This window comes from Petaurus breviceps, unplaced genomic scaffold, assembly GCF_028583685.1.
Source record: "Petaurus breviceps papuanus isolate PSGF00001 unplaced genomic scaffold, PetGlider_PUasm1.0 98, whole genome shotgun sequence".
Classification (NCBI taxonomy): Eukaryota; Metazoa; Chordata; class Mammalia; order Diprotodontia; family Petauridae; genus Petaurus; species Petaurus breviceps.
Genome location: NW_027187460.1, coordinates 46,999,843 through 47,023,666, shown reverse-complemented (window position 1 = coordinate 47,023,666; position 23,824 = coordinate 46,999,843). Strand labels below are relative to the sequence as shown.

General features: G+C 35.5%; 1 pseudogene; it reads left to right on the top strand.

The window, feature by feature from the left end:
* The window catches only part of LOC138156069 (receptor expression-enhancing protein 6-like), a 150,933-nt pseudogene that overhangs the window by 75,854 nt on the left and 51,255 nt on the right, over positions 1–23,824 (top strand).

Here is a 23,824-nt window from a genome sequence, read left to right as displayed (position 1 = left end):
TCTATCTATCTATCTATCTATCTATCTATCTATCTATCTATCTATCTGTATCTACCTACCTGCCAACCTACCTAATTACCTACCTACCTGTCTGTCTCTGTCTCATCCATTTATCTGGTATCCTAAAAGTCTTAGTGAATTTTCAAGCTATAATAAGTTAGTATATGCATTTATGTACACACATACATATACATGTGTATACATGTGAACTTATCTATATATGTGAATATATACTTCCATATACATAGTTGTGGGCATAGCTACATATGTGTATATCATATACAGATAGACAAACACACATACATACGTGTGTTTATATAAATATATGTGTGCATATATAAATATATCTGTATGCATGTATAACCTTTGGGGAATTTATGTAGGTTTTCCATAATACACAGTAGATCCTTAATTGAGGCATGTGTGTGGGAATGTGCTTCCCTTTCTTTGTGTCCTCAGAATTTGGTAGAGTGTCTAGCATATAAAAATATTTAATAAATGCTTATTTACTTTGAACTTGCTGATATATCTTGTGCTGCAACATTTCATTGTCAGAATATAATAATTTAAAAAAATTTTAAATGAAAGAGTTTCAGAGAGGAATTTGTATTTAATAGGTGAAAATATCATATATGAGAAAAACATACGAGAAGCATTATATACACATTAAAATGTGTGTATACATGAATGTGTATTTGTGTGCATATATGTATGTTTGCATCCATACATGTGCACTTGTAAAAATTAATCTCCCCTCAGGTCTTTGTGAAAGCCTATGTAAATACACAAAAAGCAGACATTATTATGTGTAATACTTTTAAGCAATAATATAATAAATTGAATAATACTGTGAGTAAAATATATAACAAGATGCAAATTAAAAAAAAACATTCAATGTTTTTTCAGATGAGGAGGAAATAAAATGGTAATATTTACAAGGCTGATGGTGGTGGAGTCAAGATGGCAGAGTAGAAACAAGACCTCTGTGCAGCTCTGGCTCTCGCCACCTCCAATCCATATAAAAGGGGACTCTGAACAAACTTTGGAGCTACAGAACCCACAAAATGACACAGAGAAGCTAACCTCCTGCTGAGGACAGCCCAGCAGACCAGCAGGAATTGACCAGGACAGTTCTCTGGGACCTGAGCCCAGAACCATGCCCAGGTTTTAGGCCCAGAGTGGACCTGACCAACCAAGTCTGGAGAGACTCCAGATCACTAGCACCTGTGGCCAGTCCAAAAATATTAACACATAGATATTAAGGACAAAGTGAGAGGTCAGTGTACAGTGGACTTTGGGACCCATTAGTTGGGAGTGCATCAGGTTTTAATCCTACGGTGAGAAGCCACTGAGTGATATGGGGCCACCAGTGCCACATGACAGCTACAGATCCTGGTCTGCAGAGTAGGGGGGCCAAGCAACCAGTCTGAGTGGTAATCACTCTTACTTTAAGCTGCTTGGATCTGGATTGTGTTCTATGGTGGAGGTCCTGGGGTATGTGACCAGCTTGCCAGAGCATGTGAGGCTTCAGACAGGGCACCCAACTAATACCTCCAGCAGCTGAGAAAACACAGCATTTGGGACACAGCTGCCATGGCTGGTAGCAGAGGCCTACTGTGGCAAAAAGCCTAAAAGTCAAGTAAGTTAGTGGCAAAATGACAAGCCAAAGGAAGCTAAGCAAACAGAAGCATCCAACATTAGACTCCTATTTTGGGGGCAAAAAGGAGCAAAGCATGGAACAGGAGGAAGACAATGAACTTAGAACTCCTGTACCAAAAGATTCTAAGGAAAATATGAGCTGGATACAAGCCATAGAGGACCTTAAGAAGCAGATAAGAGAAGTGGAGGAAAATTTGGGAAGAGAAATGAGAATGATGCAAGAAAATTACAAAATGAGTGTCCACAGACCGAGGAAAATAACACCTTAAAAAACAGACTAACACAAATGACAAAAGAGGCTCAAAAAGGCAATGAGGAGAAGAATGCCTTAGAAAGCCGAATTTGCCAGATGGAAAAAGAATCTCAGAAGCTCACTGAGGAGAATCATTGCTTCAGAATTAGATTTGAGCAAATGGAAGCTAATGACTTTAAGAGAAATGAAGATGCTGTTAAACGGATCCAAACAAATGATAGAAGAGAAGGCAATGTGAAATATCTCATTGGAAAACAACTGACCTGGAAAATAGATGCAGGAGAGATCATTCAAAAATTATTGGATTACCTGAAAGCCATTATCAAAAAAAGAACCTAGAAATCATCCTGCAAGGAATTCTCAAGGAAAACTGCCCTGATGTTTAGAACCATAGCGCAAAATAGAGGTTGGAAGAATCCACTGGTCACCTCCTGAAAAAGATCCCAAAAAGAAAACTCCTAGGAATATTATAGCCAGGTTCTGAAATTCCCAGGTCAAGGAGAGAATATTACAAGAAGCCAGGAAAAAACAATTTGAATATTGTGGAAACACAATAAGGATTACTCAAGATCTGGCAGCTTCTATCCTGAGGGATCGAGGGGCTTGGAATATGATATTCTGGAGGTCAAAGGAGCTGGGATTCAAACCAAGAATCACCTACCCAGCAAAACTGAATATCATGTTTTAGGGGAAAATATGGTAATTCAATGGAATAGAGTACTTTCAAGCATTCTTAATGAAAAAAAAAACAGAGTTGAATAAAAAAAATGTGATATTCAGATACAAGAAGCAAGAGAAGCATGAGAAGGTAAACAGGGCAAAGAAATCATAAGGAACCTATCAAAGTTGAACTATTAACATTCCTGTATGGAAAAAATGATATTTGTGACTGATGAAACTTTTCTCAGTATGAAAATAGTTGAAGGAAATATATATATATATATAATATATATATATATGTCTATATCAGAGGGTATACGGGCCTATGATTACATATGTGAATGTGTGTATATATGTTTACAGGTATACATAGATAGAGGGCACAGGACAAATTTAATAGGAAAGGATGATACTTAAAAGATGAAATTAAGAGGTGAGAGATGAATATAATAAGAGGAGTTGGGGAGAGATATGATGGTGGTAAACTATTTAATACAGAAGAAGTAAGAGAAAATGGTTACAATAGAGGTGAAGAATAGAAAGGCAAAAGGGAAAGGGTCAACCTTACTCTCATTGAATTTGGCTCGGGGAGGGAAAGAAATACACACTATATAGGGTATATCACCCTACAGGAGAGTAGGGGGTAAGGGAATGAGATGAGGGATTATGGAAGCGAGGACAGGCTGGGGACAAGGCAAGTTGGAAGCACCCACTTTTGAAAAAAGGACAAGATCAAAGTAGAAAATAGAACAAGTTGGAGATGGAATAAGAAGGAGGGAAATATAGTCATTCTTTTACACTATATCTATTATGTTTATGTTGTTTGTGTTTTGCATTAGCTGCACATGTACAACCTATACTGAACTGCTTATCTTCCCAGTAAGGGTGAGTGAAAAGGGAGGAAGGGAATGATGGGATATCCTATGGGACCGCTATTTTAGGGTAGTGGGTAGGGGAAAAAATGGGGAGAAAATTTGTAACTCAAAATCTAGTGGAAATGAATGATGTAAATGAGAAGTTAATAAAGCATTTGGAAAAAAATAAATAAAAGTCTGATAAAAATGATTTTATATATGAAAAATCTATGGGATGCAAATAAAGCAATACTTAAATGTAAATATATAATTACTATCACTAGGTTCCAATACTAAAAGAGAGAAAATGTTTTAAGTGAGCAACTGATGACTCTCAAAAATGAAGCTATAATACAAGAGATAAGTAAAATGTGTGGGAGTGTAGTTTATAATTAAGGCTAATAGAAAATGAATAAATTTAATTTATAAGAACAATATTTTTTAAACAAAGAATAAATATGATGAACTATTAGCTTATCAAATCATCTATTAGCTTCCAGAGTAAAACAACTAATGCCAAAATCTATCAGAGCTTCTGATCATATAAAGGCAGAAATTGAGCTAGGAATTACTAGAGAATCAGGATGATCTGATAAAAAAAATAATAGAAAAACTCATAACTGGAAGTTTCATTTGAGCTCCGATATTCACAATATCCTCTTTATTATCCTGCTTTATGATATCCTCTTTCCAATAGATGATTCTATAAGCATACGTGCCATATAAATAAGCAACAAAATGTTGATGTGAAAGTAGGGGTGTAAATCTGACACCAAAGCTAATAAAATAAGAGGCACAGAGAATGTTGCTTTTGAGATGAGAAAGTAGTTAAAATTGTCACATAGTTATAGAGTCAGACATAGGACTCAAAAATCTCCTAAGTGTGTATAATGTTCTTCATCCTGTACCCTGCTTCCTCTTTCATCTACCTGGCAAAACTCTAGCTGAAACAAGCTTCACATCCAAACCACTCCAACCCTAGACATCCCTAGCAGGAGTGGTTAAGAAAGACATTGATTTTGTTGATGCCAAACCACGTTTATTTTCTGCTGCAGTTGATTAGCAATCTGGTGGACTTCTCAAATCTGCTTCTGTATGTATCTGACACGGAGCCAAGTCAAATGACTCAGAGGTAGTTAGAGTTCAGAAGAAGAGTAGAAAAGAGTTTCTGGAGGAATACATTGGCAGAGATTACATATTTCAGTGATACTTGAATTAATTGCTAAGTGCCTCTAGTGGACTTTGAGGATCCAAAGGAAATGTGTAAGCATTAGTTAACTGAGCGAAACAGAAATAAAACAACATAAGGTCTTATAGCATTCTCTCTGGCACTAATTTAAATGATCATGGTTGTCTGATAGCTTTTGAAAAGTTATGTCCATGGCATAAATTCCATCTCACAGTATGACTTTCAGGAACATCTTTATGGAGAACAATGCTATTCTAATATTATGCCCCCATTAGCAAAAAAGTATTGGAGGGAAAAGAGGTACTCTATCATTATGTAACTTTGATTACTTGAAACCCTTCCCACATTCTCACCTTCAAGGGTCCCTGGAGCAGTAGAAAGACCCAGATCCTGGCACAGAGAAAAGAATATGTTTATAACAGCCTAGTAGTAATAAATGGCGGGAGGAGGCAGGTTATGATCCAAGGCCCTGACCTACTATGGCCTTCTTTGTGGGCCAAAAAAGTTGAGACAGTGATGAGTACACATACATATCATCATTTGTATATATATGAACACTTACTGTATTTAGAATAAGACAATTTATTGCTTACTATCTTTGTAACCTGGATCTATCCCTATCTTATTGTCACCATTGCTCATTGCCCTTTAGATGGCCTTAAATTTTGCTTCTTCTGAGATTCTTTATTCTTCAATTCACAATCATAAAGCACTACCAAAATAATTTTATTTTTTATAGAACATATAATTTTATTTAAATGTATGTGATTGCACATGTAATTAAGGAAGTAATATTTGTGTATTATTAAGGTTTTTTTTTAATTTTTGGAATAAAACAACCATTTTCATAACATAATACAATAAAAAAGATGATTGCCCATGGAACTGCAAATCTATTTTGTACAGCTTTCTTTTCCTTTCAAATATACAAAAGTATCATGTAAATTTACTTTTTCTTCTCTCCTCCCACCACAGAAATGATTACCATTAAGCACAAATAGGTGTACATATATGTAAACTTATTCTATACTTGCTACTATTCATCAATTCTTTCTTTGGATGCAGATAGCATTTTTCTTTATATGTCCTTTACAGTTAATTTGGACATTTATAATAGTAAAAATAACTTATTCATTCAAAGTTAAAAAGCAAAATTATTTGCCAGACTGCTCATACCTTAGTAAGAAGCAGGGCTGGGACTTAAAAATATGCTTTCAAGTTCTAAGTTGCGTGTGTGTGTGTATGCGTGTGTGTGTGTATGTGTGTATTTGCTTAATGTCTTCCAGGATGTTCTTAAGATATCCTTCACTTTTTATTATGCCATTAAAATAATTCATAAGTATTACTTATATTTGACCTCTTTGCCAGTTTTTTCTCCTAAGGAGTAACTATAGAGAATGTCTTCAAACTCTTTCTAACCACCCAGGTAATAAAATTCTTTCTATCACATATTATTAGTTCCATAGCCTGAAATTATATAGTAATAAAGTACTACCCATTGCATTAGCAGAAGTAAGAGATTCATTTTATTTCAATTGTGCATATAGTCTCCTCTGCACAATTTAAAGTGTCCATTAGGATTTACTTCTTTGGGTTGTGGCCCAGGTTGCCACTTTCAATGTCCCCAAAATAATTTATCATGCACTTGCCTGAGAATAGTGTTTTTTACACCTGAGTTCTTCACTGGAGAAAATTGACATGTAAGTGAATAGCATTCTACAATACATACACCCTACCAATTGCTAAGCAGAATTGTCCCTGTCTCTATCTACTGTAACAGGACCTATAAAAGAAAGAAGGTTTAGATGAAAAATACCTGTTTTATCTAAAGGCAATATTGTCAAGGGCCAGTCTGTGACCTGATCCACACATGGGAAGACGATGGTCCAGGATTTCTCCCAAGCCAGCTCCCTGTGAAGGCTATATTATGTGTTAAGATTGGTTCACCATCTCTTCCTGACTTGCAGGAGTTTAGGATGTGATAACTGAACTGTGACCCAGGCATAGATGCGTACAAAGGAACAAGGACATAAAACATACAGATGTCCATAAATGAGCAAGGATATTAAACATTTTCTTATTGGAACCTTAGAGATAATTGTTTTATATTCATTATATTAACCATGCCCTTTGATCAATAAATAGGAACTGCTATGACAGATTCTTGCCTGACTCATGTCCATCATTCCACATTCTCGGTTCAGCCTCTGCCCATTTTGATGCAGGCATCAATGGCTCAGTCAACAGGGACTTATGAAGAGTACTGGTAGAGGAGTGGCCTCCTGTAACTCTGGAGAACATACAAAAGGTAGGAGGCAAAAACTGGACTTTCTCTTAAGAGAAAATAATAACCTAACTTACAGAGGGTAACTCACCAAGCTAATGTGTGCATGTGAGGGATTAGTAGAAAATAAAAACAAGCAAAGATTAGCCCAGGTTTTCAGGAGAAAATAAGACAGGTAAAAAATGAAAGTAGAGACTGAGAATGTTATCTAAGACTTTTAAAAAGAATGGTAAAAGAAGGAAGTTTACTTATCACCAATTGTGAACTACAAAAATTCTTGGAATGTGTAGAGCAGAAGGGGACAGTAGATTTGGTAATAGGGGGTACAGCAGAGAGACAGAGGAGTAAGAGGCTTATGAAGGAGGGACTCCAGCATTTCCCCATTTATGTCTTTTTTTCTATAGAATATATTAATGATATGTTAACATCAGAAATGAAAGAAAGTGCCAGGAGTGTCTCGAGCCATTCACTGTGATGCAATTATGTCTTCTATTTATTTACTAAGTGAAATACCAACTACTTCATTTGTGACTGAATTTGGAAAAAATTGTTAATTTGGCTTAAAAAAATGTAATTATGGATACACATATCTATGTATGATTCTTTTGTATGGAATGTTATGCATTAATTGTGCTCTTACTCAATGTATAACTGGTGGAGATTTGTTGTAGTATTTGTTGAAAAATCTTCATTTGTTTTTTCCAACTAATTAAAAAAATATTTTTTGGTTTATTAAAAAGAAAGGGGGAAAGGTTTGTCAGACTTCTTGTTACTAGACTCATTGCCCCACTATTATTGAAAATTTCAACCACTGTGTCTTCAATTTCTTTATTTAGAAAAATCCAGTAAACTGAGCTTAATTAATTTTAGACAATGTTTCTAAAGCCTTTATAACACAACAGAATACAAATAAGAATTTTTTGTATAAAACCAATGTATTAAAACAATGAGTATTGTATTTAGATGATGAGTTAAAGGCCTTAAAAACTCAATTGTTATTTAGATGTGATTGTAAACATACATATATTTGTGTAACTCTTTTACTATATGTTAGCTCTGATTCTAATGTTTTGGGGATAAAATACATGTCCCACTTCTTGGTGTGTGATATGATTCAGATAGTATAAAAGTATTTCAGAAAGTATGCAAAATTGTCATCACTCTGGAATTGATCCAGGAACATTGGCAACACAATAATGTTAACATTTTTGAAGTTATTTCCTTTTAATTTGATGTCTATGATTTAACCTATTTTACCTGTATTGATTATTGTATTATTTCTGTGTATATGCTTTCCTCTAGTGACCAGACTGATATCACAGCCTTTGTAACCATTGTTGAGTTCATAATGTATGTATTGAATGTATGTATGTATTGAAAATGTATGAACATAACTTTTAAAGGTCAGGATTTATATTGGAATACTGCTTGTAGAAATTGTAATCTCACAAAATGTATTATAAGATGTAAACAGGATGTAATGATAGCAGAACACATAATTGCCATGTGACTGTTGCTATTCTTATGTTTGTGTAACCTCACATATTTGGAATAATGAAATTTCTCATGTTACTTGGAGTCGAATTAGGAATAGTTTTAATGGCTCTTTGCATAGTCATAATTTCACCTGCAATGTAAATCAATTGTTCTATATGACTGAACAAATTACACAAAGTCATATTTCAGGAATTGATCCTGAAGATATAGCCAATCAGATATTTCATTGGATGAGTCAGATTAATCCATTTAATAATCTTAACTCTTTATTGCTTCACTTTCTTCCAGTTGCATGCTTTCTGATGATACTGTGCCTTGTTGTATCTCTGGAGATTCACATGCTTGACCTCTCTTTACTGGCTCTGGGAACCGAGGTTCACGCTCTTAAATAACTTGTACAGAAAGGGGGAGATGTTGAGGGCCATTATCTGATCCAGTCCATACATAGGAAGACTCTAGTCCAGGATTTCTCCCAAGCCAGTTTCCTGTGAAGGCTATATTATGTCTTCAGTTTGGCTTACCATCTCTTTCTGACTTGCAGGAGTTTAGAACGTGATAACTGAGCAGTGACCCATACGTAGATGCATGAAAGGGAACAAGGACATTAAAACATACAGATGTGCATAAATGAACAAGGACATTAAACATTTTCTCATGGGAACCTAAGAGATAATTGCTTTACATTCATTATATTAACCCTGACCTCTGATCAATAAATCGGAACTGCTATGACAGATTCTTGCCTGACTCATGTCCATCATTCCACATTCTCCGTTCGGCCTGTGCCCATTTTGATGCAGGCATCACAATATGATTAGATGGACATGACAGGAGTGCTAGGACAATAGGTCAGTAAACAAGATTTTATGTATTTAGTATGTGTCAGTCTTTATTTGAAGAGTTGAGGATAGGAAAAAAAAATTACCTGCTCTCAAGAAAATAATATAAAGGTGGAAACAACATGCAAACATCTCTGTAAAATAGATAGATACATGTATACATGCATAGATACACACGCAAGATCAATTTTAGGTAATCAACAAAGAGAAGGAAGTGACATTAAGGAAAATTAGGAAAGCCATCTTATAAAAGATGGAGTTTTAGTTGGGACTTCAAAGAAGCCAGGAGGCAGAGGTAAGAAGGGAGAGAATTCTAAACATAAAGGACAGCCAGTAATAACCCCCAGAATCATAAGATAGAGTACATGGTGTTTTAAGGAAGTGTTACTCCAAACCTAAATCTGATTTCAATTTCTAAAGTTTTTTTTAATTCCATAACTATAAATACTCAATAAGGATGTACTTTCATATTTATGTCTCTTAAATCAACATCCATTATAATAAAGTTAAATTGATCCAAAGAACTATTTCCCCCTTCTAGGATTCAACAAAAAGCAGATTTTAACAAATATAGATTACCTATTTTCTGGTCTCCCTGATTAAGGGTTACTTAAAAATGTACTTTAAATCTCTAACAAAAAACACAGTCTAGTTAAGTCCCTGGAAATCCAGAGTCTGGCAGAGTATATAATTCTCAGGACAACTGAAATGCAAAGTGGTGGTGACCTGGGTGTAGATAGGCTGAAATCTACACATTAAAGAGTATTGAAAGATCAAGGAGATCCCAAATTTGCTTGTGTATTTTTGTCATTTACTATAAATATTTAGAAAAAGCTTAATTCTTTTGTTGTTGTTTATCTTGAAGAGGACCAGTGACTTTAGGAGGGGATGTTTTGATTTGCAACTGAATTGGACTTAAATGAGTTGGGCTATGCAAAATCATCAGCCTCACTCTCTTCAAAGTGTGTGCATGCCAAAACTGTGCAACAGAGATACTTACCCAAATAATACAAAGAGGCTTCACAAGGTAGGAAGAAGAAAGGAATGGTTTATTATAATCTCAAGAAAGGGCAATCCCTCCTTCTGACAAACAGTCAGGAAGGAGAAGCAGTTTACAAAAGGAAATGGTCAAGTTATAAAGCCCTAACATGGAATTCTCCCCCACCTCCCTTTTGACTCTTTTCTTCCATTGGCTAGAAGTCAGGTGCACAATCTAAGCATGGCAATCTCCCTCAAGTACCAGAACAAAGTAACAGTAGACCGCTATAATGGGAATGTAAATTTTTAAGATCTTCCCTGCCCCTAGGCTAAAGTGCACCTGGAGCCTGGTGTGGGAGTCTTGTTTTTCAGTAGATATTTTTGATTGGCCAGTGGGTCAATAAGGCTGTAACATTCTCTGAGCCAGGAGAAGGCTATATAAGCCCTGATGTGTAGCTTTGCTTTTGGGGTCACTTTGAGAAGTGTTCTGTGATTTGATCAGATGAGACTCTGGGAAGCCTTTGTTGAGAGACCCCCAGCTTTGAAAAACCCAGATATTGATTTGGTATGGATGTAATGGTTGGGCAGTGGAAACCTGCCTACTTGATCTGTTTCTCTGTCTTGATAATTCTATCTGTATACTCTGAAGTTCAGGGTGCTGACCTTTTTCCCCTGAACTAGGTAAACGATATACTCCCTCCTGCTCTGAGTTTTGAGTCCTTATAAATCATATCATTTCCACTGAAGGGGAACTTGGGCCTGTTTTCCACGAAAAGCCTTACTAGATTTTAGAGTTTAGTCTGAGAAGATTCACCTCTCCCACTCAAAAGTCATTCAGAGTCCAGTGACAAAACACTTTTTCCAAATCATCTTCTACTTAACTACTAAATTAATTATCATAAATACAGGACTGATTGTGTTACCTCACCATTCAATGATTCAGTGTTTCTCTATTTCCTCTAGGATTAAATATGAAATCGTGTGTGCCTTCAAAGCCTTTCATTACCTTTCTTTTTTTTTCAAATGCTTTATTAACTTCTGATTTACATCATTAATTTCTGCCAGATTTTGAGTTACAAATTTTCTCCCCATCTTTCCCCTACCCACCACTCCAGAATAGCAGTCCCACAGGATATCCCCTCCTCCAATCTGCTCTCTCCCATATCTTCTCCCATACCACCTTAGACTTTTCTGGTAGGGCATGGTGGATCTCTATGCCCCAGTGCCTGTATATGTTCTTTCCCAATTACATGTAAGATATTATTAATAATAGTAAATATATATATTTAATTTTGAACATTTGATTTTAAAACTTTGAATTCCAGATTCATTCCCTGCCTCCCTTGTCACCCACCCTTACTGGGAAGATAAGCAGTTCAGTATGGATTATGCATGTGTAGCTAATTCAAGACATTAACATAGAAGATATATTGTAAAAGACTGACTATATTTCCCTCCCTCCTATCCCACCATCCAATTGTTCTTTTCTCTACTTTAAACCCCTACCTTTTCAAAAGTGGGTGCTTCCAACTTCTTTCCCCCCCAGCCTGCCTTCCCTTCCATCATCCCCACTCTCATCCCCTTCATCCTAATCTCCTGTAGGGTGAGATACACTATTTAGTGTGTATTTCATTCACTCCCCAAGCCAAATTCAGTGAGAATAAGGTTGACCCATTCCCTTTTGCCTTCCTATTCTTCCCCTCCATTGCAACCCTTTTCCCTTGCCTCTTTGTCATGAAATAGTTTACCCCATTCTGTCTCTCTCCATCTCTTCTCATTATATTCCTCTCTCAACTCTTAATTTCCCCTTTTAAGTATCATCCCTTCCTATTAAATTGGTCCTGTGCCCTCTATCTCTGCATACGCCTATTACGTTTCAATCCTCATCTTATTCCTCTCCATATGCTCTAATACAGTGACACTGGCCTCTTTGCTGTTCCTTTTAAAAGACACTCCAGTACTCTACTCTGAGTATTGTCACTGACTGCCTTTAAGGTCTCTGCTATTTTCCTTCACTTCTGCCTCCTGGTTCCCTGGTTTCCTTGAAGTCCCAGCCAAAATCTTGCCTTCTGTAGGAAGTCATTACCTGTTAATTTTTATATTTTCACTTTGTGATTGTTTCTAATTTACCCTGTATTCATGTTCGTACATAGTTGCATAGTGTCATTCCCATAGGTAACATTCATATGTGTTTCTTCACTGACTGGGAAAACATACTTTCTTGTTTTTCCCAGATTTGGTGGGGTACTAAAGAAAGAGGATTAGGGAAAATTCATTTATAAACCCTAAACTCAGCTCTTATCAATTACTCTCATCTTCCAAGCAATGCAAGAGAATTCAGCAATTTTCAGTTGTTCTTTTTCTCCGAGGAAAATGATTGTACACTTTCCAGCTGTAGACAAAAGATTTCATTTCCTGTGTTTTTTTTTAAAGCAATATTCAAACTCATTTAAGACTCTCTAATTCTAGTTATATCTGAAGGTACATGGTTAGGAAATTATTATTATTATTTTGCTTTTTGGAGGACAATTGAGGTTAAGTAACTTGCCCAAGGTTACACGGCTAATTTGTGTGTGTTTGTGTGTGTGTGTGTGTGTGTGTGTGTGTGTGTGTGTGTGTGTGTATGTTAAAGAACCAAACTCGGGTCTTCCAGAATCCGGGGCTGGCGCTTTACTCACTGGGCCACCTAGCTGCTTCATGGTTAGGAAATTATTGAAGAAGAAAAGACTTAAAGGGTTGTTTCATCTCATTGTCTTTCCATGATGTCATAAAAAATTTTACCTTTCCACAATCAGTCTCTGAAAACAGCTTTGAGGGAACACCAATTAATTTGTTTCTCATACCTTATCCAGTTAGCAACTATCTTCTTCTCTCTGAGCCCTATTCTTTACCAGAGACATAAAACTCTTGATTTTCCACTGTAATCTCCTCTGGAGTCTTTTGATGAATTCAAGATTTATGTACATAATATTTCTAATTTATTATTACAACCAGACAATGATGTCCCAGACAGACTGGTCAACTCTATTTTTTTTTGCTGTTAGCCAGATGAAACTGGTCTCTATCCTGTGGGTGATCAGAGAAAAACAGAAGAGGCTAGAGACAGGAAAGTCAGGAATAAAACAGAACTTTACTTTCAAAGTGAGGAAAACAGGCAAGGAAATATGTGCCAGGGCCCCACCACTAGTGGTGTTTTAGTGTGGTCAAATCTCATTACTTACATTTCTGACAATGAAGGCTAACAGCAACAATATGATAAATTTGATTCATATCAGGGTTTCTTGACCAGAATATGGATACAGCAGGTGCTTGTCTGAGCTCAGAGAGCACCTGGAGCTGTTCAAAGCAATGCAATAATTACATGATTTTGCCAGAGGGTGAGATCATCCAGGATGGGTTTTATGCCAAACTCAGGGAATAGCCTGCTTGCAGGGCCTTAGCTCTGGAAAACAGAGTATCTCCTAATATCTTGACAATGCTAAGATGTTCCATTTGTTAAAACTATGACATTTTGCTGGCTATCTTCCATACCTGGAACACAACCATTCCCAACTCATAAAATTTATGATTTTATTCAAGATATCTCAAGTCCTACCTTCTGAACAAAACATTTCTTGATGGCTCTCCTTCCACATATACCCACATTTAATAAGGAAACTGAAGCAAACATGGTTAAGTGACTTACCTAGAATCACAAAGTTAATAAGTGTCTGAGGCCATATATGAACTCAGGAAGATGAGTATTCCTGATTCCAATCCCAGTGCTCTATCCACTATGCTGCCTAGCTGCCCCTAGACATAGGTAGATCTTAAGCTTAAAAAGTACAATTAGAGTTCAGGGTTCAGCTTGTTTGTTGACCTATTGGACATATCATTACATATGTTATATTTATGGAAAGACATGAACAAGAATATTTCAGAATGAGAGATATGAAGAAGTTTTGATTTGCCCTGAGAGAACAGGACTCCACACCAATGACATCATGACTCCATTAAAGTATTAAAAATCTCAAAATGTATAACTGATACTGTATATGTGTAGATATACTTTACTTTGAGTCTCAGTTAATATTTCCAGAAAAGGTAACTATATTAGGTAAAGAGAGCATTTCTCTTCTTTCAATATAGGAGGTTTAACTGACTTTTGAAAGAAATTAACCATCCTTAAGTTGAATTTAACTAAGAATATTTGTATTTAGTAAGCAATTGACTGGAATTTGCATATACAGTTAGTTTTGTTTTCTTGTATAATTTATGATTTTACAATTTTAGAGGATAGAATAATTGTGGCATAATGGATCAAGTATTAGAAGTGAAGTCAGAAAGACCTGCTTTGGAGCCTTATTCCTTGCTAGGTACATATTGATGTACCAGTTTTTTAACCTTTCCAAGTCCAATAAAAATCTCTAATATAGGTTTCAAGATGTAATTGTAATTCTTACACTTATGAAACCACTAGATGTCGAGGTAAAAATGACGTATCATTCACTTTTGAAAAATTTATTATTTATTTTAGCACACTTTTCTTTTTAAATTTTGAGTTCCTCAGTCTCTACCTCCCTCCTTTCTACCTCTATACCATCCACTGAGAAGGCAAGCAGAACGATATCAAATATATAAGTGAAAATAGTGGCAGCAAGGTACCACAGTGGATAGAGTGCCAGACCTGGAGTTAGGAAGATTTATCTTCCTAAGTTCAAATTTGGCCTCAGATACTGACAATGTGACCATGAACAAAGTACTTAGATCCATTTGCCTCAGTTTCTTCATATTTAAATGATATAGAAAAGGAAATGGCAAACCACTCTTTGCCAAGAAAATTCCAAATGGAGTTGAAAAGGGTCAGATATGGTTGAAAATAACTGAACAATGAAAAATTATACTTTTCAAAAAAGGCAAAATGCATTTCCATATTAGCTATATCACAAAAAAGCAATAAAATTATACTTCAATTTGCATTCAGAGTTTATAAGTTCTCTCTTGAAGAAAGTAGCTTTTCTTCCATTGTAACACCTTTGGAACTTTCTTGGATCATTTGATCAGAGTGGGCAAGCCTTTCTCAATTGATTTTCATTGCAAAATTTCTGGTACTGTGCATGATAATTTCCCATTTCTTCTCACTTGACATTATGTTGATTCAAATAGGTCTTGCCATTTTATTCTGAAACTACCCTATCATCATTTCTTTCTTTTACACTTAAAATTTATTTTTATAAAATTGTATTTTTCCATAGTTACATATCAAGAAAAACATTAGAATTCATTTTTACAAGATTTTGAGTTCCAACATATTAACCTCCCTTCTCCTTTTCCCTCTTCTGAAAATGGTAGGCATATAGCATATACCTGTGTAGGGATACTTGTAGGAATATACCTGTGCTTTCATCTAAAAATATTTCCATATTAGTCATATTTGTGAAGAAGAAATATAAAAAATTGAAAATAAATAAAGTGGAAAAAAGTGCTTTGATCTGCACTCAGAGTCAATCAGTTCATTATCTGCATATGGATAACATTTTCCTTCATTATTGTGTTTCTCTTGGATCATTGCATTGTTGAAAAGAGCTAAGTCATTCATAATTTATCATCCCAAAATGTTGCTGATACAATGTACAATGTCTTCCTGATTCTGCTCCTTTCACTTTGCATCATGTCCTACAAGTCTCTCCATATTTTTCTGAAATCTGGCTATTCATCATTTCTTATTGAACAATAGCATTCCATTACATTCATATGCTACAAAGTATTCAGCCATTTCCCAATTTATGGTTATCCCTTCAATTTAAAATATTTTACTATAAAAAGGATTGCTATAAATTGCATATGTAGGTTCTTTTCCCATTTTGATGATCCCCTTGGGATACATATATAATTGTGTTATTGCTTGATAAATCAGTATGCATAGATAACTTGCCCTTTGGGCATAGTTTCGAGTTGCTCACCAGAATGGTTGAATCAGTTCACAATTTCACCATCCATGCTTCAGTGTCCGAATTTGCACATATCTTCTCCAATCTTTATAGTTTTCCTTTTTTGTCATATTAGACAATCTGATAGCTATGAGGTGGTACTTCAAAGTTTTTGATTTTCATGTCTCTAATCAAAAGTGATTTCTTTATATTCCTATAGACAACTCTGATTTCTTCATTTGAAAGCTGCTTGTTCATATTCTTTGACCATTTATCAACTGGGGAATGGCTTGTATTCTTATAAATTTTACTCAGTTTTCTATATGTTTGAGAAATGAGGCCTTTATCAGAGATACTTGCTGTAAAGATTGGTTCCCACCTTTCTGTTTGCCTTCTAATCTTGGTTGCATTGCTTTACTTTTTTTGTACAAAAGCTTTTAAGTTTAATATCATAGAAATTATTTATTTTACATTTCTTAATGCTCTCTATCACTTAGTTTGTCATGAATTCTTTCCCTCTTCACAGATATGATAGCCAGATTATTTGTTTCAATTCTAATTTTCTTATGGTGTCACCCTTTATGTCTAAATCATGCACCCATTTTTCCCTTATCTTGAGATGTTTTCTATAGCCAGTTTTTCCCTCCTAGTGTTTTCTAGTTTTCATAGCTGATTTCTTTTGTCATATAGTGAATTCTTATTACAAAAGTTGGGGTCTTTGGGTTTATCACTCACTAGTTACTATGATCACTGACTACTGCATCTTGTATACCTAATTTATTTCACCAATCAACCATTGTATTTCTTATCCAGTACACCTTAGTTTTGATGATTACATCTATTGAGATAATGAGATGATTTATATTGGTTTTGTTATTGATATGTTCAATTAAGTTGATAGTTTTCCTAATATTGAACCAATTCTTCATTCTTGGTATAATTTCCTCCTGGTCAGATTATACTATTCTGGTGATAAAGTGCTGTAATTGCCTTGCTAGCATTTTGTTAAAAATATTTTCATCATTATTCACTAGGGAAATGTGTCTATAACTTTATGTCTCTGTTTTAACTCTTCCTGGTTTAGTTACCATTGCCATACTTGTGTCATGAAAGGAGTTTGGTAGAGATACATCTTTGTTTATTTTACCAAATTGTTTATATGATTTTGCAATTAATTATTCTTTGAATGTTTGGTAGCATTCATATGTGAATCAACATGGCTCTTAGGATTTTTTCCTAGGGAATTCGTTAATGGCTTGTTCAATTTATTTTTCTAAGATAGTGTTATTTAGATATTATATTTCCTGCCTAACCTGTTAATCTAAGTAATTTATATTTTTCATACATATTCTTCCTTTTTATTCAGATTTACTGACACATAATTGGGAAAATATTTCCTAATTTTTGCTCTAATTTCTTCTTCATTGGTAGTGATTTTACCCTTTTCATTTTTGGTACTGGATATTTGGTTCATCATCAATGATAACTATTAGAAAAAAAAGGTAGTTTCCTTGCACTTTTAATTAGTTCTACTATGATTTTTTGTTTGCCTGACATCATGATTGCTACTACTCTCTATTTCACTTTAGCTGAAGCATAATAGATTCTGTTCTAATGTTTCATTTTAATTCTGTGTGTGTCTTTCTGTTTCAAGCATGTCCCTTATAAACAACATGTTGTTAGATTCTGGTTCATAATACATTCTGTCATCTACCTCTATTTTATGGATAAGTTCACCCCATTAACAATCAATTATGATTATGAAGTGATTATTTCCATCCATCCTATTTTCTTCAGTTTACTGTTCTGTCTCTCTTTTTATCCTGTCCTTCCTCAAAAGTCTGCTTCATTTCTGATCCCTCTTTCCCTTAATCTACTCTCTCTTTTGTCATCCCTTCTTTTTCTTTTCATATATATTTCCAGGTATCTAGGTGGCGCCATGGATAGAATGCTAGACCTGAGGTGAAGGAGACTTGTGCTCTTGATTTCAAATCTGGCTTCAGATATTACTGAGTATGACCCTGAGCAAGTTACTTAACCCTGTTTACCTTAGTTTCTCATCTGTAAAATGGGCTGGAGAAGGAAATGATGAACCACTTCATTATCTTTGCAAAGACAACCTTAAATGGTGTCAGAAAGAGTTGGATATGACTGAAACAACTGAACAACAACCTATATATATTATACCCTTTCTTTCCTATTTTCCTATTGTATAAGATGGGTTTCTATACATAGTTGAGTGTGTGTGTGTGTGTGTGCGTCTGTGTGTATTCCCTGTTTAAATCAATTCTGATGAGATTGAGTTTCAAGCATTGCCCTCCACCACCTCCATTTCCCTCTACACTATAAAGGATTTTCTTGAATGCCTCTTTTTTTGTGAAAAATTTTCCCTTTGTATTTCTCTTTTTCCCCTTCTCTCCATGAATCTTTCTTTCTTGCCTTCACTGCTTTTTAGAGATCATCCCCACACAATTGGTTCATACCTGTCACCTCTGTCAATATAGACTCCTTCTAAGTGTTCTGCTACTGATAAAATTCTTAGGAGTTCTATGTGTCTTTTTCACTTATAAGAATATAAGCAGTTTAACTCCATTGAGTCCCTTATGATTACTCTTTCGTGTTTGCCTTTTTTATATTTCTCTTTAGTTTTCTATCTGAAAAGGAAATTGTTTGACTCTGGTTTTCATCATAAATGCTTGAAAGTCCTCCATTTCATAAAATATCAAGTTTCTCTCTTGAAGGATTATACTTAGTTTTGCCAGAAAGGATATTCTTGGTGGTAATCCTAACTCCTTTGTCTTGCAAAGTACTGTCTTACAAACCCTCTGCTTCATTCTCTTGGAAGATTCTAAATCTTTTGTGATCCAGACTTTGGTTTCCCAATATTTGACTTGTTTATTTCTAGCTACTTGACATATTTTCTCCTTGACCTGGGAGCTCTGAAGTTTGATTATAATATTCCTGGGAGCTTTCATTTTGGTACCTCTTTCAGAAGGTGATCAGTGGATTCCTTCGATTTTTACTTTACTTTCCTGATCTAAGATGTTGGAGCAGTTTTCCTTTAAAATTTCTTGAAATATGAAGTGTAGGCTCTTTTATTATTGTGGTTTTCAAGAAAGTCAATAATTCTCAAACTATCTTTCCTTAATCTGTTTTCCTGATCAGTTATTTTTCTAATATTTCATATTTTCTTCTATTTCTCATTCTTATGACTTTATTTTTTTTGTTTTCTGATGATTCATGGAGTTATTAGCTTCTATTTGTCCAATTTGAATTTTTAAGGAATTATTTTCTTCAGTGACATTTTTCCCCCATTTGGTCAATTCTATTTTTTCCCTCTCTTATTTTGCATTTTCTCAATTGCATGCCAAAAAAAATAAGATTTTTTTTTTATCAAATTAACTTACAAATTCTGTCTCTCCATCCCCTCCCCCCTCCTTGAGAAGGAAAAAAATTGATATAGTTTCCACATATGAAGAAGTCATGAAAAACATATTTCCATATTAACCACCCTGCAAAAAATTCCACAGATGATGAGGAATGAAAGAAAGAAAGGAAGGAGGGAGGGAGGGAGGAAAGAAAGAAAGTAAGAAAGAAAGAAAGAAAGAAAGAAAGAAAGAAAGAAAGAAAGAAAGGAAGGAAGGAAGGAAGGAAGGAAGGAAGGAAGGAAGGAAGGTAGGAAAGAAGGAAGGAAGGAAGGATGGAAGGAAGGAAGGAAATATGGATACTTCAATCTGTATTCAGACTCCTTCAGTTATTTCTTTGTGAGTAGATAGAATTTTGCATCAAAACTGTGACCAAGTCCCTATTGTCCTGCAGTTGGAAGTGCTAACATTATCCTTGGCCCTTGAACTGTGACCAGAGCCCCTGCTCCCTTTTGAGCAATAACAACACGTCATCTCTATCCTGGAGCGGCAACCTGGTACTACTTTTGGGCAATTGAATGGCCAATAAATTCAAACTGCACTCAGTTCAAGCAAAGGATGCTCTGTAAACTCTTTCTGATCAATTTCCCAACTCCTTTACCATCTCCAAGTTTAAAACTCCTGAAGCTGCTATTGATGCTGCTTTCACTGCCCTCTCCAAAACCCAGCATTTTTGCTCCTGCCAAGTTCCAGGACTGTCTCTGCCTTGTGTTACAGACCTCTCCTTTGGATTGCCAAAGTTGTCTGGTTGGAAAAAAAAAAGTTCCCCTCTAAGGTTTTGTTGTATCTTCCATTTCAAAATTTCATTTGACATCTTATTTTATATTCTGTCTTCTTGACACACATTCTAACATACACCCATCATTCTTATTAGGAGACAGAATGCTGTACTTAGAGCCAGGGGAATTTGATTTAAATCCAGCCTCTGATTCATCGTACATGTTTGACCTTAGGAAAAAGTAACAACCTCTCTGGGCATCATTTTCTTCATTTCTAAAATAAGGGAATTGGAAAAGTGGTTTTTAAAGTCTCTTCCAACCAAAAATATATAATCCTAAGATGTGGGTTTCAGTCATATATTCACCACTTACTACTTATGTGGCTTTGGGAAATTTAATTAACCATACTGAATTTAATTTTTCCCCTTGGCAAATAGGAGAAAGACCCATCAAGTTTAGCAAAGTTGTTATAAAGTTCAAAGGATATATTAGTGAACATGTTTGGAAATTGCTAGATAAATGTCAGATAAAATTGTTTTAAAGTTTTCATAAGCAAAAATCCCAACAGAAGACATGTACAGATGAACTTTGGAAGAAACCCTCAGGTTGCAAGATTTTGAACTCCATTGCTATACTATATCAAAGGTTCCATCTTTTACTCTCCTGTTTATTTTTACTCATCATAAGCAAAATCACAACAGCTATTGTAACGATGAACAAAAACACCATTGACTGATTTCTCATTCTTAATTTTTTTTTAATTTATTGACTGCATTCCAGAGGCAGGGGTAGAAATCACACTAATCATTACTACTGTGAGTATCATACTTGAGACCAAGGATCCTAATTAAGGATCTTCCATTACCTACAGATTTGCATCATAACATTGATCACTGTGTAATATTGCAGTATATGGATGAATACAAAAAGTAAAGGTATTGATCTGAATAGATCTTAATGGCAGTTCTTATTGTAGAAAATTATTTTAGAACCATTAGGACTCACTGGGTATTAATATTGATATTTACATCACATCTACACAACAGATATTTATGTAAATAAAAATGGAAAAATGGAATCTGCATATAAAAACATTTTTTTTTCCATTCACAAATGGACACATTTAAATTCACATGGACAGCTGACTTCTACCCAAGTTTTAAATACCATTTAGAACTATCAAATGTCCAGTTGCCTCTGATTTGATTGGAAGAGAATGGCTAAATAAATAAAAATGATTATGTGACATTTATATATCAATGTCAAGATTTTGGCTATTCTGATTTAAGGAGCTCACTTGGTTAGACAAATATGACAAAATGATACATGCAGTCATAAAGAAGAAATATTCTACTTAGAAATTACATTTTTTGAAGGGGCAGGTTCAAGATTGCCCAGTAGAAACAAGACTTCATTGAGGCTCCTGCTTCCACCGCCTCCAATTCATGTAAAAGGTGACTCCAAAGAAACTTTAGAGTTACAGAACCCAGAAAATGACACAGAGAAGCTAACCTCCCACTGAGGACAGCCCAGCTAGATGGCAGGAAGTGGCCAGTGTGGCATGTTGGGAGCTCAGACCAGCACCAAATGAGCCAGAGATTTTAGCCTCGGGGCAGCCACAACCAGCACCAGCTGTAGGGACTTCAGATCACCAGCAGCTGTGGCAGTTTCCAGAATTATCAACCCATAGATGCTAAGGGCAAAGTGAGAAGTCAGTGTAGTGTGGACTTTGTGAACAGGGAGTTCAGGCGTGTGGTCAGGACTTTACCCCCAAGGTGAGAATCAGCTGAGGCAAGGCAGCCATGCAGCTACCATTATGTGGCTGCTTCTGAGCTCCTGGTTTGCAGATTGTAGGTGACCAAGCAAGCAGTCTGAGGGGTAATTGTTCTTGCTTTAACCTGCTTGGATTGTGGTCTGGGGTGAAGGTCCTTGGGTGCTTGACCAATTTGCCAGAGCATATGGAGGCTTCAGAGAAGGCACACAACTAATAGCACCAGCAGCTAAGAAAACTCCAGCAATTTGGAACAAAGCTCCCCCTTCTGGTAGCACAGTTCTACTGTGGCAAAAAGCACAAAAGTCAAGTAATTGAGTGTCAACCTGAACAAAGAAGGGAAGCAATTCAAGCACAGCAGTCTGACTCTGGATTCCTTTTTTTGGGGACAAAAAGGATCAAAACATGGAACTGGAGAAAGACAGTGAAATCAGAACTCCTGCACTAGAAGCATCCAAGAAAAGAATAAGCTGCTTTCAGGCCATAAAGGTGCTTAAGAAGGTTTTTGAAAATGAAGTAAGAGAAGTAGAGGAAAAATTGGGAAGAGAAATGAGAGTGATTCAAGAAAATTATAAAATTAGAGTCAACAACCTGACTGAAGAAAATAACACCTTAAAATATAGACTAACCCAAATAGCAAAAGAGGTTCAAAAAGCCAATGAGGAGAAGAATGCCTTAATAAGCTGAAATTGCCAGATGGAAAAAGAATCTCAAAAGCTCACTGAAGAGAATCATACCTTCAGAATTAGATTGGAGCCAATGGAAACTAGTGATTTTATGCCAAAAAAAAAAAAGATACTATTAAACAGATCCAAACAAATAAAAAATAGCAATGTGAAATAGCTCATTGGAAAAATCACTGACTTGGAAAATAGATACAGGGGAGATAATTTAAAAATTTTTGGACTACCTGAAAGCCATTCAAAAATGGAAATCATCCTTCAAGAAATTCTCAAGGAAAATTGCCCTGATATTTTAGAAACAGAGTGCAAATAGAGGTAGAAAGAATCCACAGATTATCTCCTGAAAATGATCCCAAAAAGAAAACTCCTAGGATTATTATAGCCAGGTTCTGCAGTTTCCAGATCGAGGAGAAAATATTACAAGTAGCCAGGAAGAAACAATTTGAACATTGTTGAAACATAATCAGGATAACAGTGGATCTGGCAGCATCTACACTGAGGTATTGCAGGGCTAGGAACATGACATTCTGGAGGCCAAAGGATCTGGGATTAAAACCAAGAATCACCTACCCAATAAAATTGAGTATCATGTTTCAGGGGAAAATATAGTTATTCAATGGAATAGAGGACTTCCAACCATTCATGATGAAAAAATTAGAGTTGAATAGAAAATTTGACATTCAGATGGAAGAAACAAGGGAAGTATGAGAAGGCAAACAGGGAAAAGAAATCATAAGGCACTTATCAAAGTTGGACTATTTACATTCCTACATGGAAAAATGATAATTGTAACTTATGAAATTTTTCTCAGTTTGAGCATCATTGAAGGGAATAGAAATGTGTGTGTGTGTGTGTGTATGTCTGTGTGTGTGTCTCTTAGGAGGGTATATGGGCATATGAATACATATTTGAGTGTCTGTATATATATATATATAGACAGAGGGCACAAGACCAATTTAATAGGAAGGGATGATACTTAAAAGCCATTAGCTTCACTGTATGCATTCCAGGATAAGAACTTCACTATTCATTCATTGAGCAAATTATTAACACCTTTTCTGCTCCCTTAGTTTGTAGTCCTCTACTAATGAGGTATCTTGGGGA